The following is a 14,669-nucleotide window of genomic DNA, read 5'->3' on the forward strand; positions in this document are numbered from 1 at the left end:
TTATGTCATATGCAGTATGCCTTAAAGAGATTTTCCCAAATTCGCACGTCATCCTCTATCCAATGGGGATAGTTTGTTGATCGCTGAAGGTTTGACTTCTGTGGCACCCAGTGATCCCAAGAATGGGGCTCCACAGAGTCCAATCTTGCTCAAGTACTCTTGCTCAAGCTCCATTCCATTCATTGTTTACGGGACCAAAAGAGATGTTGAGCACAACTCTCTGCTATTTCCAGCAGTCCTATCGACAATTAATGGAGTGGAAGTCATATGTTCTTAGGACACGTTGTTGCTCTATTCTTGGTGGAGTCCAACCTCTAGGATTCTCACTGATCTCGAGAGTAATACCAGTGTAGATCTATGTCTTCTAATCTTGCACAGTGATCTTCTGGGCCATCCTTAGGGCCCCTGTGAATAAGACATGACCTACTCAGGATTAGTGGATGTTCTAGAGGTTAAACCTCCATTGATCCAAAAGTTTTGGCAAATCTTGTCAAGAAAACAAGTGATCTAAATAAAATGGCAACAGCATCATACATACACCCACAACATATTTGAGCTTCATGTCCTACCATGCTTTTATTTTCTTTTATAGATTGAGCGCTCAAGGTAAACCACAAAGAGGGGAACTCATTTGGGAGTAAGATGATGGATGCTTCGGGATGTTCAGATAATATTGCAATCTGATTCCAATTCACACCCAACAAGGATAATTCAAACATTTCTGGATGCCTTTGAAAGTCTTCCTCTTCTTCTTCGCCCTTCATAAGCAAGTTCTGGAGATCAGGCCCACCGAGGCTCCATCTCAGCAGCTCAATAATTTATTTTGTTTCAGTTTATTCCTAAATTCCTCTTTAAGGCAATTCAACCTGTTTAATTATTTCTTCTTTATGGATATCTTAATTAGTCTAATCCTGACTGGTCTCTTTCCAATGTTCCTGTTGGCACAGTTTGATTTCAATTAACATTCTGTTTTAGCACTGGAAATGCCCTCGCTTAGATGGAAAAAAAAAAAGCAGTGCCATTTTGGAAGTAATTTCTTTTTCTCCTCTCTGTTTTTTTATTTCTGTTAATCTGTTGACTTTTATTAAGCTTTTCTGAAGAATCTCAAACTCCTGTTTGGTGATCATAAGTGTCGGCACTCGGGTAAAAGACTTAGATCTGTGTACTTAGATGAATAATCCAATGTGATTCGCAGCCTAGGCTTCAGAGCTTGGATGTTTATGTGTCCACATGTAAGGCAGCGAGTCCATGATGTCTCGAAATCTATTATTCAAAGGATATAATCCTACAGAGTTGCTAAATAAAGGAAGACATCAATTTGTCTTGTTTGTTTGCAGTAAAAATTGTTTGATAGAAGTTGAGATACCACCTTTGTCTACCTGATTGGTGTTTCCGAACTCTCAACCCAAGACTCAAGCAAGAGTCTAATATCTCCTGAGACCATTACAGCTCCAGGCAAATGGCAACAACCAGTTTATTATTGCACAATTTACTTGGTTGGAACATGACCAAATCACAGGGTGAAATGGTGGCAATTATTCAAAAGCGCTGAAACTAATGAAGGCACCTCTTTTTGGCCATGTTGTTGACTTTAACTGTAACCTAAATGCATTGATGTAGAAGATTGCCCTTTCTGAGAAATGGATTGTAGGCTGAAATTGGTAAAAGTTTACCCTGGTTCTGACACAGTAATGAATCCCTACTGGAAGAGGTCTACATAATTCCTGTTATGCTCCACTATCCATCTGCTACATCTTCTTAATGTCCTGCTTTTCTTTTTGGGAGTTCAATGCCCATCTTCCCATTTTCCACTGATGTCTGAGGCACACATGTTGACATTTGACTATTTAATAGGCCAGCATGCCCTATAGCATATCTCCTCCAGTCAACACCCAGTCACCATAGATGTTTTACGGATTCTTCTTCAACCACCGAATGCCTGACAATTGGATCTAGTTAACTTTTCTACTGAGCAAGAATGTTTCAGTTGGTTTTGACCCAACTTGTTCCTGGTCACACCATTTTGTCTGCCGCCCATCCTGACCTCAATCACTCTGCCTTGTATTATTGAGTTCTGTTTGTCTCGACCTGGGCCCTTCTGACTATACTTTGTGCTTGCTTTTTTGGTATCACATGTTTTAAGTCAAGTACACAATAGCTGTTGATAATGGTGACTTATTGGGTCAGCGAATCGGGAATTTCCTGAGTTATGTGTACAGAGAAATGTTAGGGTTCCACTCCCTAGTTTAGACTACGTCAAACCTATTAGCAATAAAGTTGGCCCATTTCATTTCATCCAGGATTTGTAACAGGTCCCACAAAAGTCCATGGCTCAAAGTGAATCCTGTCCAACAGTGTGGGATCCAGAGGACAAACCATATAGACTACCCATAAGTAACTGGAAAAATCCTTTCCAAGCCCCATCTTTTTATCAGGTCCAAAATGATCAGCAATAAAAAAAAATCTAACCAAGTAAGAATGAGCTAAACTCCTAATGGTCATTTCACTGGTTTCTCATTTAGATTTAGTTTATATTTTAGGTTTACATGTTTCAAACAATTAAACCACACAATAGTTCCATTACCATGAAGGTTTTCCTAACATCTAGATACTCAAGGCCAGATCACATTCTCATCTACTGTGCATTAATAAAGAGTGACGTCAGTACATGTGCATACATGGCAGCCCCCAAAGAGCTAGCACTTGAAATAAAATGATTAATACAAGCTCACAACAAATAGAAGAAGAAGAAATGTTTCAAACAGATAATTACAATGGGACAATTAATTTGCAGACAGAGGACAATGCGGTCCTAAAGTGGAAACAGTTTAAATACATTAAAGAGCTAAGTAAATAATGACATACAAGAAAAAAGGAGTAATGCAATACAAAATAAAAAAACAAATACAAATGAAAAATAAAATATGCAAATTATATAAGAAAAATAACAGTTTGTATAACAGTATACAAAATATATGCATAAAATAAAAAATATAATAGTGGTAAATTATATAATAGTGCAGAATCCAAAATAAATACATAGTATAAACTGAATAATAATAATACTATTAATAACAACAGCAATAATAATAATAATAGCCATAATAATAATAAAAATACCAACAACCATAATAATACTAATACAACTACTACTAGTAATAGTAATAATATTAATAATAGTAATAGCATTAATATTAATAATAATAATAATAATAATAACAATGATATTATCAATAATAATAATAACAACCACAATAATAATAGCAACCATAATAATATTAATAAAACTACTACTAATAATAACATAAATAGTAATAATAGTAATAATAATGATAATATCAATATATTTAAAATAATAATAGAACATTGTTTAATTGCACAGATAATATAAAATAAATAATTCATTTAATAGAATAATATAATTTTTTAATAGAATAATTATAATATAAAACTGTCAAAAAACAAAAATATTGAGGGATAAAAAAGAAATGGATAAAAAAAAACTTACAGCTTTGCTATCACCAAGGCTGCATTTTTCTATCAACTGAGCATTTGCTTTCATATTCTGACATCTGACATGTTAATGGTAACACATCATTCATTCCCTGGCCTGAATTGCTCGGGCTTTTCTCAGAATCTATTCCTAAGTGGTGCTATCGGAGAATGCCATGGACATAGTGTGCACCGCAGGACATCAGTGATGGTCAAGTAGAGACCATTACTGGAGCATCTGCATCCATCTGCTGTGAACCAGACAAAATAGAACAACTTAATAGAGGTTACGCTGCTCCATGTGTATAAAACAAAGATATTTATATGCTGCAGCTGGGAAGCGCACAGAGCTAATACTTCTGTGAAGCCTTTATATCATCCGTGTGTCATACTTGGTACAAGAAAATATAACTCATTAACAGAAATAGAAAAATACCTCCTATGGCTACATATGTACAATATATTGCTGTTATTGACCCCTACGTAGAGAGAAAAAGGAACAGTACAAGGTGGACTAAGCTCAGAACATCAGAAGGTAATGAATGCAATGTAAAAACCACTACGGGTCTGTATTGCAAACCCAAAAAGACCTTACACTAAAAAATCACAGCCTCTCCGGACCTTCACTACGACTTCTCTGCCCGTCTGAGATCACTGCAGCTTTACTGCTGTATTAATTCCATAGAAAAATCTGACTAAACAAAACTATAAATATTGGGCAGCAAAGTGTCTCTGTGGTTAGCACTGGTCATTGGTAGACCTGAGAAAAACGTTCCATAAGAAATCACATTAATCACAAAAAAATTTGAATTTTGGATCTGGAATTTTAGAGGATTAGCACAAATCCAAAAAGATTGCAGCCAATCAGTGTTTTCAGCAACAGTACGTCACCCCCCACCCCTTCCACTTGACCACTTGAGATCAGTAATTTGATATACCAGGAAAAAACGGAGACTGGTGTGGAAGTAAGACAAATCAGGGTCTAGGTGCACTTATACATTTGTTATTTTGTTCACCCCTTACCACCCTTTTATTATGATTTTAGGGTCTGGAGACAATAGTAAACGTCTTGTCATGGAAGTTGGGCACTTTAGATTTGGACAGATTTTATTGGGACCAAATCAAATCTTCTTGCCGAATCGAAAGAATCTGTCCAAATTGAATTTCTTGAAATTTGCTTATGTCTATTTTTCATTTTATGGAAAGATCCAGAAGAACAAAAGTATAAATTACTATATAGGGAAGCATGGAGGTTGAGTGGCCAGCACCAATGTTGGGTTCATGGGTTCAAATCCCACCAAGGACATCGTCCGTTCTCCAAGACATACTAATTTTTAGATTGTGAGACTCAATTGAGGTAGTGATGACAAAGTCTGTACAGTGCTGCAGAATATGTTGGTGCTATATAAGTGAACGTAATAATTCAAAAATTAATAAATGATTCTAAAGAGCCATAAGATGTATAAGTAATTTGTTATTTCCAGCTTATCCTCTGTGCTAATAGCTGTAACCCACCCGCCAGTTCACTGGACCCACCAGTCTCCCTGTATTGATGAGGGATGGGACCTGCTGATAAGTAAACACAGACCATAGGTGACCACCAAAGCTGGAGCCATAGGGGGCTGAATGGGTTGGCATTGGTTCTTTCAATTTTAACATATTAATGCAAATTTTTAAAATCCTCACACAAAATGGAGTTTAGCGTCATTGTGGACAAAGTAGTTTATATTATTAATGTCATAGATGAAGTTTTCAGGTTTTGTTTCCTCCAGTCCCCGATCTGACCTATATATCTGCACTGACATCATAGTTTGAGTGTAAAGGCTAAGATGGGGCTCGCGCCTAAGGAAGTGAAATAGAGATAAACAACCTGAACCTAGATTTGTGACTTGCATTGGGTCGCCTACTCATTTTCCACCCACCTATGCCAAATTGCTGTTGGTATCTCATACCACAAACCATAGATAAGAAAAGAGGGCAAACAACCAGATGGTTATTGAGATTAGACTAGATGCAGCTGCCTTCAGATCTTATCCCCATTACAGGCTACAAAAAGATGAAAAGTTTCATAAACTTTATCTTAAGTCCTATTTATATTCACAATTATGTTGTGTACAGAGCATTGATCTCCAACCAATGGCAGTCGAGAAAAACACCAAGTCCTAGCAAGTTGTAGCATCACAAGAGCTGGAGAACCGTGGGTTGGCTCCCACTACCTTGATCACACTCATTAGGTATATGGTGAACAACCTTGAGAGCAGATTGGCAGTGTTTACGAGATCAGGGGTGAAAGCTGTTGTCCGAAAGAGCATTTGACCCAAAGAAAATCATGTGTCTGATCAGTTTTTTACAGATGCAAATGAGAAAACTCTGGTGTCTCTTGGCCAAGGACACTGAGCATGAGATAGTCAATGAAGCAGAAATTGACCCACTTCATCGATTCCCAAAGGATTTGAAGGGTTATTCCAGCGCCACTCAGTTCTGCATCTGAATTGCCGATGACATTATGACCCTATACAATTTCCGAGATGTCTGCATGGTAAGCAGGGGACATGCACAGGTCCTATTTTAATGATCAGGTCATGGATATAATGACTGATGATTGTGCACACGTCTTGACAGGTTTGTGAAATCACAATGTTATGTGTCGGTAGACTGTTCGCTCCTGACTTTCTCTCATGCACATACATGCTCATGAACAAATGCATGCTTGTGTATTTTTAATGGGGAGAGGGGAGAAGGCCACTGGTAGGCTTTTCTCACAGAGGTTTAGCTTTACTGAACACCAAAGAATAGGCCATTGAAATTCCAAGTGACCGATAAAAGATGTTGAGGAGAGTTGAAGGGCCTCACATATGCATCAGACGGTTGGCTAGTCTTGCCAACTTTCATCCATTTTCTATGAAGGACTTAATCCCCATTATCTAAATCTAGTGGCTGAGGTCCCTCGAAGATGTGCCAACCATTGGTTGTTACCTCCCCTGACATTACACTCTACTGCTGATCTTTGTTAATTGGATGTTATATATCGACTATGAACCTTGTGACACTGGACAATATTTATACCAGACTTATCTAATGGAGGAGATCGGTAGCAAATGTTCTGCAATAAGACACTTACAAGTTGGGTTACATTTGAGCTCAGACTATTGTAGTCTATGCCTATGCATGTCATCTTGATTTAATTGAAACCCTTAATGAAGACTCCTATCTTAGGATTTGCTCATTGGCATAAAGGAACTCATGCATGTTCATAAACTGTTCTAATGACAGCTATATCTCCCAACGCACCCCCTCCTACATGCACATGAACTCATATTCAGTGGTGGTGACCGGTGACCGGCAATCAGTGGTGACCGGTGATCGGCATTCAGTGGTGACTGGTTGGTAAGCTGTTTCCAGATATCATTGACAGCGTCCTATCTTCCTTGTTAAGAAAATATCAGACATGTTAAAATTCAACATGTCTGGTCCTTCTTTTCCTTGACATGAGCCAAATAAATCCCAAACATATAAGATGGCTCAGTTCTGCCAAAATCAGTGGGTTCAGAAGACTTTTTGGCCGCCTCATGTCCACAGTTCATATCCTCCCAGCAGATCTAAGGACCTCACTTGCAGTCACAATGGTTAACAGATGGACTTCTATGCATAGATGAGAAATTAGCTGATCAGAGCTACAATGCAATATAACATATTCCCATCATCTAAGATTGGACTAAAGTAACCCTACGATAGATGGGCTGGTAGGGTTATGCATTGTGCGAATCTCCTGAAATTTGATACGGGCAGATTTGCTCAATTTGAGGAGGATGGGATTCAATCTGCATCCAATACATGTTTTATAAATATACTCTTATATCATGTCTGTTTAGTCCTTCAATTGACTCCACCTTGACCTTATTTTTCTTCTTTCTTCTGGCCGCTGCTGCCATTGACTAAACTTTACAGTCATGTGAGATACAACAAATAATGGTGACATGTATCATCTCTACAGTGACCACTTTGGGTCTAGTCAGTGTTGTCACCACCAGAAGACCAGGAAGATAAGACTCAGATAGGAGCAATCAAAGTACGGAATGGGAACAGTGGTGGTAGGAGAGTTATGGAGAGGATGAGTATAATAGTTTGGGGTTTTTTTTAAACCCCGGCCCTGAAAATCCAGCAAAATTCTAGATTTTTATAAACTGATTCCCAAAAAGATTGGATCTGTTACAATCCAAATTTTGGGAAAAATTCATGACAAAATCAATTTATTTAGAATAGATCCACTCATCTCTAGTTATCATGAGTTATGTTTGACCCTGGTCATTGGACGGTGTCACAATCTTAATATTCCACTAAATTGAATGATGTGATCAGATTTGGACTCAAAGGAAATGTAACCTGAAATTTCCACCTTCTTTTTAGAATCCCAATGAAATGTAATTTCTAAAATCTGAATGATTTGACAATTCAGAGGCTGGCTGGAAGCACAAAAACGTTTTGTAAATGTTGATAAACTTTTCTTTTGTTTTTCACATACCCCAAAAAGTTGGTAAGTAAAGAAAAGTTTTTATTTTCTTTTTGCCTTATTGTCAGAAAATACTAAATAATGATATATTTTGGTTTTTTTATGGATTATATTTACAGGATCCATAAACATTTCGTCAGTCCAGTAATCGCTCTACTGTACATCACCATGTACATAATAATGAGAGATCAAGTTGTCAGGAACGATGAGATATATCTGTGAATATGTAAAGCACCGATCCCGCTCCTGCCAACATCCAACATCCCAAGCTCGTTTATACCTGTTGCTCCCATCCAGAGATTGTACAAACAGACAATGGATTGTTACAGATGTGACTTTCCAAGAAATTGATTCTGAAGAGAGTTCAACAAGTTAAAAAGATATAAAAAGCAAAACAAATTCAGATTATTCAATATTTATATATAAAAAAAAGGCAAAAAATGGAAGATAATAATACTAATGCTGCACTCGTAAATGCCAAGAAATTGACCCAAACAAGACAGCTTTAGTTTTTAATCAGTTACATTTCCTAATTCATTTTTGGGGTATTCAGCATCCTGGATTTCTGAATTTGTACTTGCACAGTAATGTCTGTTCTCTAATAAAATGTGGAATTGTCAGATTGTCAAGCTGACGCCAGTGTTTTTGTGTACGCAGCGCATCCTGTAAAAATATTATACCGTAATTTATTTCCCAATTAACATTTCCCTGTCTCCAGTCTTGCTTTATACGAGTTTGGCATTCACTGGGGGCATTTATTGTTGTTGTAATTTATATGAATAGGTAAAGATGTGAGTGTAACATGTGGTTAAGCTAAAGGAGAGGCGGCCTTCCTGGGAAAAAGACTTTCAAGTCATTTTTGTGATTATATAATGTACAATTACATAATCGTGAGATAGATAATAGATAGAAAGATGATAGAAAGACAGATAGATAGAAAGATAACAGATAGATAGATAATAGACAGATAGATAGATAATAGACGATAGATAGATAACAGACGATAGATAGATAGATAGATAGATAGATAATAGAAGATAGATAGATAGATAGATAGATAGATAGATAGATAGATAGATAGATAATAGACACTAGATAGATAGATAGATAGATAGATAATAGACGCTAGATAGATAATAGACACTAGATAGATAGATAGATAGATAGATAGATAGATAGATAATAGATAGATGATAGATATATAGATAGATAATAGACGATAGATAGATAGATAGATAGATAGATAATAGACAGATAGATAGATAATAGACGATAGATAGATAATAGACGATAGATAGATAGATAATAGACGATAGATAGATAGATAACAGATAGATAGATAGATAGATAATAGATAGCTAGATAGATAAAAGATAGATAGATAATAGATAGATAGATAATAGATGATAGATAATAGATAGATAAATAGATAGATAGATAGATAATAGATAGATAATGGATAGATAGATAAATAGATAGATAGATAGATAGATAAATGATTGATAGATAGATAGATAGATAGATAGATAAATGATTGATAGATTGATAATAGACAGATAGATAGATAGATAGATAGATAGATAGATAGATAGATAGATAGATAGATAATAGATAGGTGATAGATAATAGATGATAGATAGATGATAGATGATAGATGATAGATATAGATAGATAGATAGATAGATAGATAATAGATAATTTGATAGATATAAAATAATCACTAGATAGATAACTGATTGTGCATAGTACTTAGATAGAAAGATAAACAGATAGAAAGATGGATAGATGGACAGATAGATATAAAATAAATAGATAATCTGTAATAAATTCCATATTTATGTTTTATACATGAGCGATGTTTCCCTTAAAGTAATGTTCCCCCCATAACATAAACAGCACGGATCTGATGTTTTCTCTCTTCCTGTTGTTTTCTCATCTAATCACTTCTTTGTTTAATTTATGCCACTTCACTCTCAATTATTATTTATAATCGCAGCTTTTTCTATGACAGCCAAGATGCGCGGCATCTCTTGTTCCGCTGTATCTGCCAATGATGTCTCTGACTGGCTTGACAGAAGGAAGCCTGTTTCAGATGAGTAGAGAAATCATTTTCAAAGCCTTTACCTTGCAGACAAACCTTTTCATTAAAACTTTCCTGTGTTTGGCGTTGTTTTTTTCCATAATTTACCGAGTCCAGAGGCCTTCCCACATCGCCCGAAGCCTGGGCTGGAGGTAAGGAAGCGCATGTTACTAGGCAGGGCTCATTGACCAGTCCTTGCATGCAGAAATGACATCTAGATATCATAAAGCAATACATAATGCATAAACCACATGCTTCTCATTTTTGACTACGATGCACAGAAAAATGAAAGGCATCCTGTTTCGAAAGATTCCGAGGGGAAAAAAATAGATTTTTTGAGAACAGGGAAAAATAATATTTTGTAAATAATTGACATATGTTTACTTTTGGCAATAGTGTGCGAGTATACATTAGTATCTTGCTTTTCTCATCCCATCCATCCATTCATTTCAGCGAATACAAATCCTATAAAAAAAAATGTTATCTCAAGCTGTCCTCTATATAGAGAAAATTTTAAAAAAATCTAAATATTTTTTTCTATTGCATCATCCGCTGTTAATTGCTTACTTTAAATGATACACTGTGCTAAAATTGAAAATATATTTTTTATTTTATTTTTAGATTTTTTGCATTTCTTTTCCTTTAGAATCTGGTGTCTTTCTTGTCACTGGCTGCACAATTTATAGATTGAAATATTTTTTTTGTACATTTTATTTAATAACACCAATTAAAAGTTTTAGTTTAGCATTGTTATTGTTAACCACTCAAACAAAAAAATTATTCGTATAATAGTTAAAGAGCCCTGGGCATTTATGTAACTATAAGATGTTTATTAAAAAAAATGTAAAAAAATTCATTTATGTAATTAAGGCCTGCTTAAATATATTAAATAATAAATCTATTAACACTCTATTAACATATACATATGTATGTATATATATATTTTTAAATACATATAATTTTACTATATATATATATATATAATTTTATTGTATATACATATAATGTATTAATTCTTATATATATATATAATTAAATATTTATTTTTTATTTGATTATATTATCGTATATTACATTTTATATATAATTAGTAAATAATATACTATTTATATTTGTATTTTATTATATTAGAATATATCATATATTATATTTTATATATAATTATTAAATAATAACTTAAAATGTATTTTTTATCACATAAAGGAAAAACTGTTGATTTCATCTTTGTAATAACTACTTAGATTAATAAAAATTATTTAAAAACATATTAAAATATATATATATATATATATATATATAAAATAATAATTACTGCCCCACCCATAATTCCCCCACAGTATTGCATACAGGACACTTGCCCATTTAAGACCCTTATAAAATGCCATTACTGTTAGATATATATTGATAATAACGTAAATAATAGCTAATAGAAATAATTATCAAATTTTATTTGTGTAATAAAAAAAAACAAGTATCAAAACAATAAGAACATCTAAAAATAAATAATAATAAAAAAAAATGAATAACTAAATCGCGGGGAAAAAATCGAATAAATTATTACAAAGAAACAAGGAAATCATTCAATAGAAATAAGTAATGAGATGAGAAAAAAGATTGAAGCGATTAAATGAGAAAATGCTAAATCAATCGTTATAGAGGAAATATTCGATTAATAATTGAAATAAATAAGAAAATATATACCGTAATAATGTAGATAAATTATATAGAAAAAAAATAAGCCTGAGATAACAAGTCAACTTTCTACGTTTTATTTGTACTAACATTTTTTGTGAAGCTTACAGGTAAATTATAAAGGATTTTTTTACAAGGATTTTCACTGTAATTGACTTAAAGGCTTAGGAGTATGGCTTTATGTGCGCAGAGGAGGAAAAATGAAATCCTCCTCTGCGCACATAAAGCCATACTTAGAGATAACGCAAAGCAACTCTTCAAAAACAGTCACCTTAAAGTGCAGAAAACATCTACCTATGGGTTAGCAGACCTCTAGTTCTTGGCTGAGGGGGTGACGCTCGTCTCGTAATGGATTCCGATGTATTTCTGCTGTTACTTTGCGTTACACATTGATGGTGTTTCACTTCTAGTCGGAGTAAAACGCACTTTTATGTGTTTGGAATGCAGATTGAGTTAAGAAGACAAATTAATAGTCTACAAAAATTAGCTCTATTAGACAATCTGGAAGGACTTGGCAGAGCGCCTGCCTATTTTTGCATGAACATTTGTTAACTGCTGATGAAAAATTCAGTTCTCCTACTTAGGTGAAGAGATGTATTTGCTTTTTTGCTAGGAATGGAATGGAGTATAAGCAATCAACATGCTGTTGAAAGGCTCGCGACGCTGTGTCTGTCAAAATGAACTTCTCTGCAAAATAAAGGAATCTGTTCTTTATTTGAAAACTTCCACAACTGATTTTTTTTTTATTATTTCTTTGCAATTAATAACTTTGTGTGTGTATGGAACTGAGAATATTTACACCCAGTAGAACTGGAGACTAAAAAAATATATAGCTATGCTTATGGGCCTGAAAGCAAAAACATGTAAGGTTTGGATGAGATATAACGATGGCGAGGAGTTGATTGTCCAAACATTTGTGGTGTATTCATGGTAGATGTCTTTCAGGATCCATGTGGAGAACAGGGGATTTCGAACCCTAGACCTGCCCTGGTAAACCACAGAATACATGGCTCTCGCTATTCACTGATATGGAAAGAACTATCCAGCTTTTTCCATAATTCCCACCAAAGTGGAAGTAGAGAACCCCATAGGTGCTAGTCCTAAATGTGGTCTTTATGGCATATCCCATGGTTAAGCCATAAATGATTTCCCTAGGGATACCCTTCAGGTGCAGTAATGGGGCACATGGTTACAATGGAGATATGTGCTGGTAAAATGCTCTCAACATACTCCTCAGACAAGATGTTAAAAATAGATAAATGGGTCAAAAATTGGTCATGTCTTTATGAATTTTGGGAAAAAATGGTCATTATCGAGTATTTTGTTGGTGTTGTTGAGCAGATCAGTACTTGAAAGAGTCCCAAGAATGAGCATTCAAATATTCTTGCAATAGATGAGTCCTGTGCACCACTCTGTTGTCTGTTGCAACCCTCCACAAGGTTGTAACAATATAGAGAAGGAAACCAGTCATCCCCCTAAACCATAGCTCCAATATTTGCAACCTTGAGAAATCCAGAAACCAGGGAACCAGACTTCCTCCATTTAATAACTTTATTAGTATAGAAGAATCACAACGTTTTAGCCATGCATTGCCTTTATCAAGATATAAAAAGAGAGATAAGTAGGATGTGAATATCTCTCTTTCTTATTGCTTAATAAAGCCTCTGCCCAGCCGAAACGTTGTGATTTTTCTGTACTAATAAAGTAACCAAAAGTAGGACCACTGGTGCCCTGGTTCCTGGATTTCTCAACTGTGCAAATATGGAGCAAGTTCAAAGAAGAGCTGCCAGGATAGTGAGCAGACGGTAAAGTATGTCCTATGAGGAAAGGTTAAAGGATCTGGAAATGTTTAGCTTGCAAAAAAGTAGGCTAAGAGGAGACTTAATAGCTGTCTACAAATATCTGAAGGGCAGTCACATTGTAGAGGGATCATCCTTATTCTCATTTGCACATGGAAACACGAGAAGTAATGGAATGAAATGGAAAGGGAGAAGACACAGATTAGATATTAGAGAAAACATTTTGACAGTGAGGGTGATCAATGCAGGAGGTTGGACACCATGACCCTGAGGGTCCCTTCCAACTCTAAAATTCTAGGATGCTATGATATTACATATGGATTGAGGACATTTGGCACCAAAATGTTATTATGATACCATGATTGTGCCTTGTACCCTGTGACAAACTCAGCTCCGATATCTGGCAAACACAGCTCTACAACATTACCAATGATATGTTTGCTATTTTATGCTGCCATACAGATGGTAATGACTTTGCCCCACCTAGCCTCCTCACAAAGCTTTATCAACTTCACATCTTCCCAGCCCTAACAAATACACATCAGAGAAAGTTAAGATAAAAAGAGAATCAAAGGTATAATAAGATTAGAAGCGTAAAAGTGCATCAATACGTCTGCTTAAATCTCATTGTCTATTCGGCACATGTAGTGCAGAATATTTTTTTTCTTCTACAATAAACGCCGGGAGACAAGGAGGATTCTTACTGTATGCCGGAGCCGCTGACAAGGGAACTGTAAACAGTCATATTTCATGTCTGAACGTTGGAGAACATGAAAAGGAGACTCAAGCATTGTTTCATTAGTCAATCAGCTTAAATTGCATTTGCAGGATGGTTCACGTTACCCCCTCAAAGATCGACTTGGCACAAAATATGAATCTGGGTGTCTATACAAACATGCAAAATGACTAGAAGAAACAAAAATCCAAATTCAAAAGTCAAACATGTAAAATAGAAAAAAATAAAGCGGCTGTCCACTACTTTAACATTGATGGCCTATCCTTAGGGTAGGTCATCAATGTCTGATCAGTGGGGGAGCGACACCTGGCAGTTTCTAAGCTGCTCCTTCTACTGTGGCTGCAGCCATTTACAGCACAT

At 35.3% G+C, this 14,669-nt stretch overlaps 1 long non-coding RNA gene across 1 annotated transcript; it reads left to right on the top strand.

The window, feature by feature from the left end:
* The first annotated feature begins 10,148 nt into the window (after window positions 1-10,148).
* LOC138658096 (uncharacterized) lies at window positions 10,149-12,496 on the top strand. Its single transcript, XR_011317339.1, has 2 exons — window positions 10,149-10,234; window positions 12,388-12,496. It is a non-coding gene; the product is annotated as an uncharacterized lncRNA (long non-coding RNA).
* The last annotated feature ends 2,173 nt before the right edge of the window (window positions 12,497-14,669 follow it).

The sequence above is a fragment of the Ranitomeya imitator genome, chromosome 1 (assembly GCF_032444005.1).
Source record: "Ranitomeya imitator isolate aRanImi1 chromosome 1, aRanImi1.pri, whole genome shotgun sequence".
Taxonomy (NCBI): domain Eukaryota; kingdom Metazoa; phylum Chordata; class Amphibia; order Anura; family Dendrobatidae; genus Ranitomeya; species Ranitomeya imitator.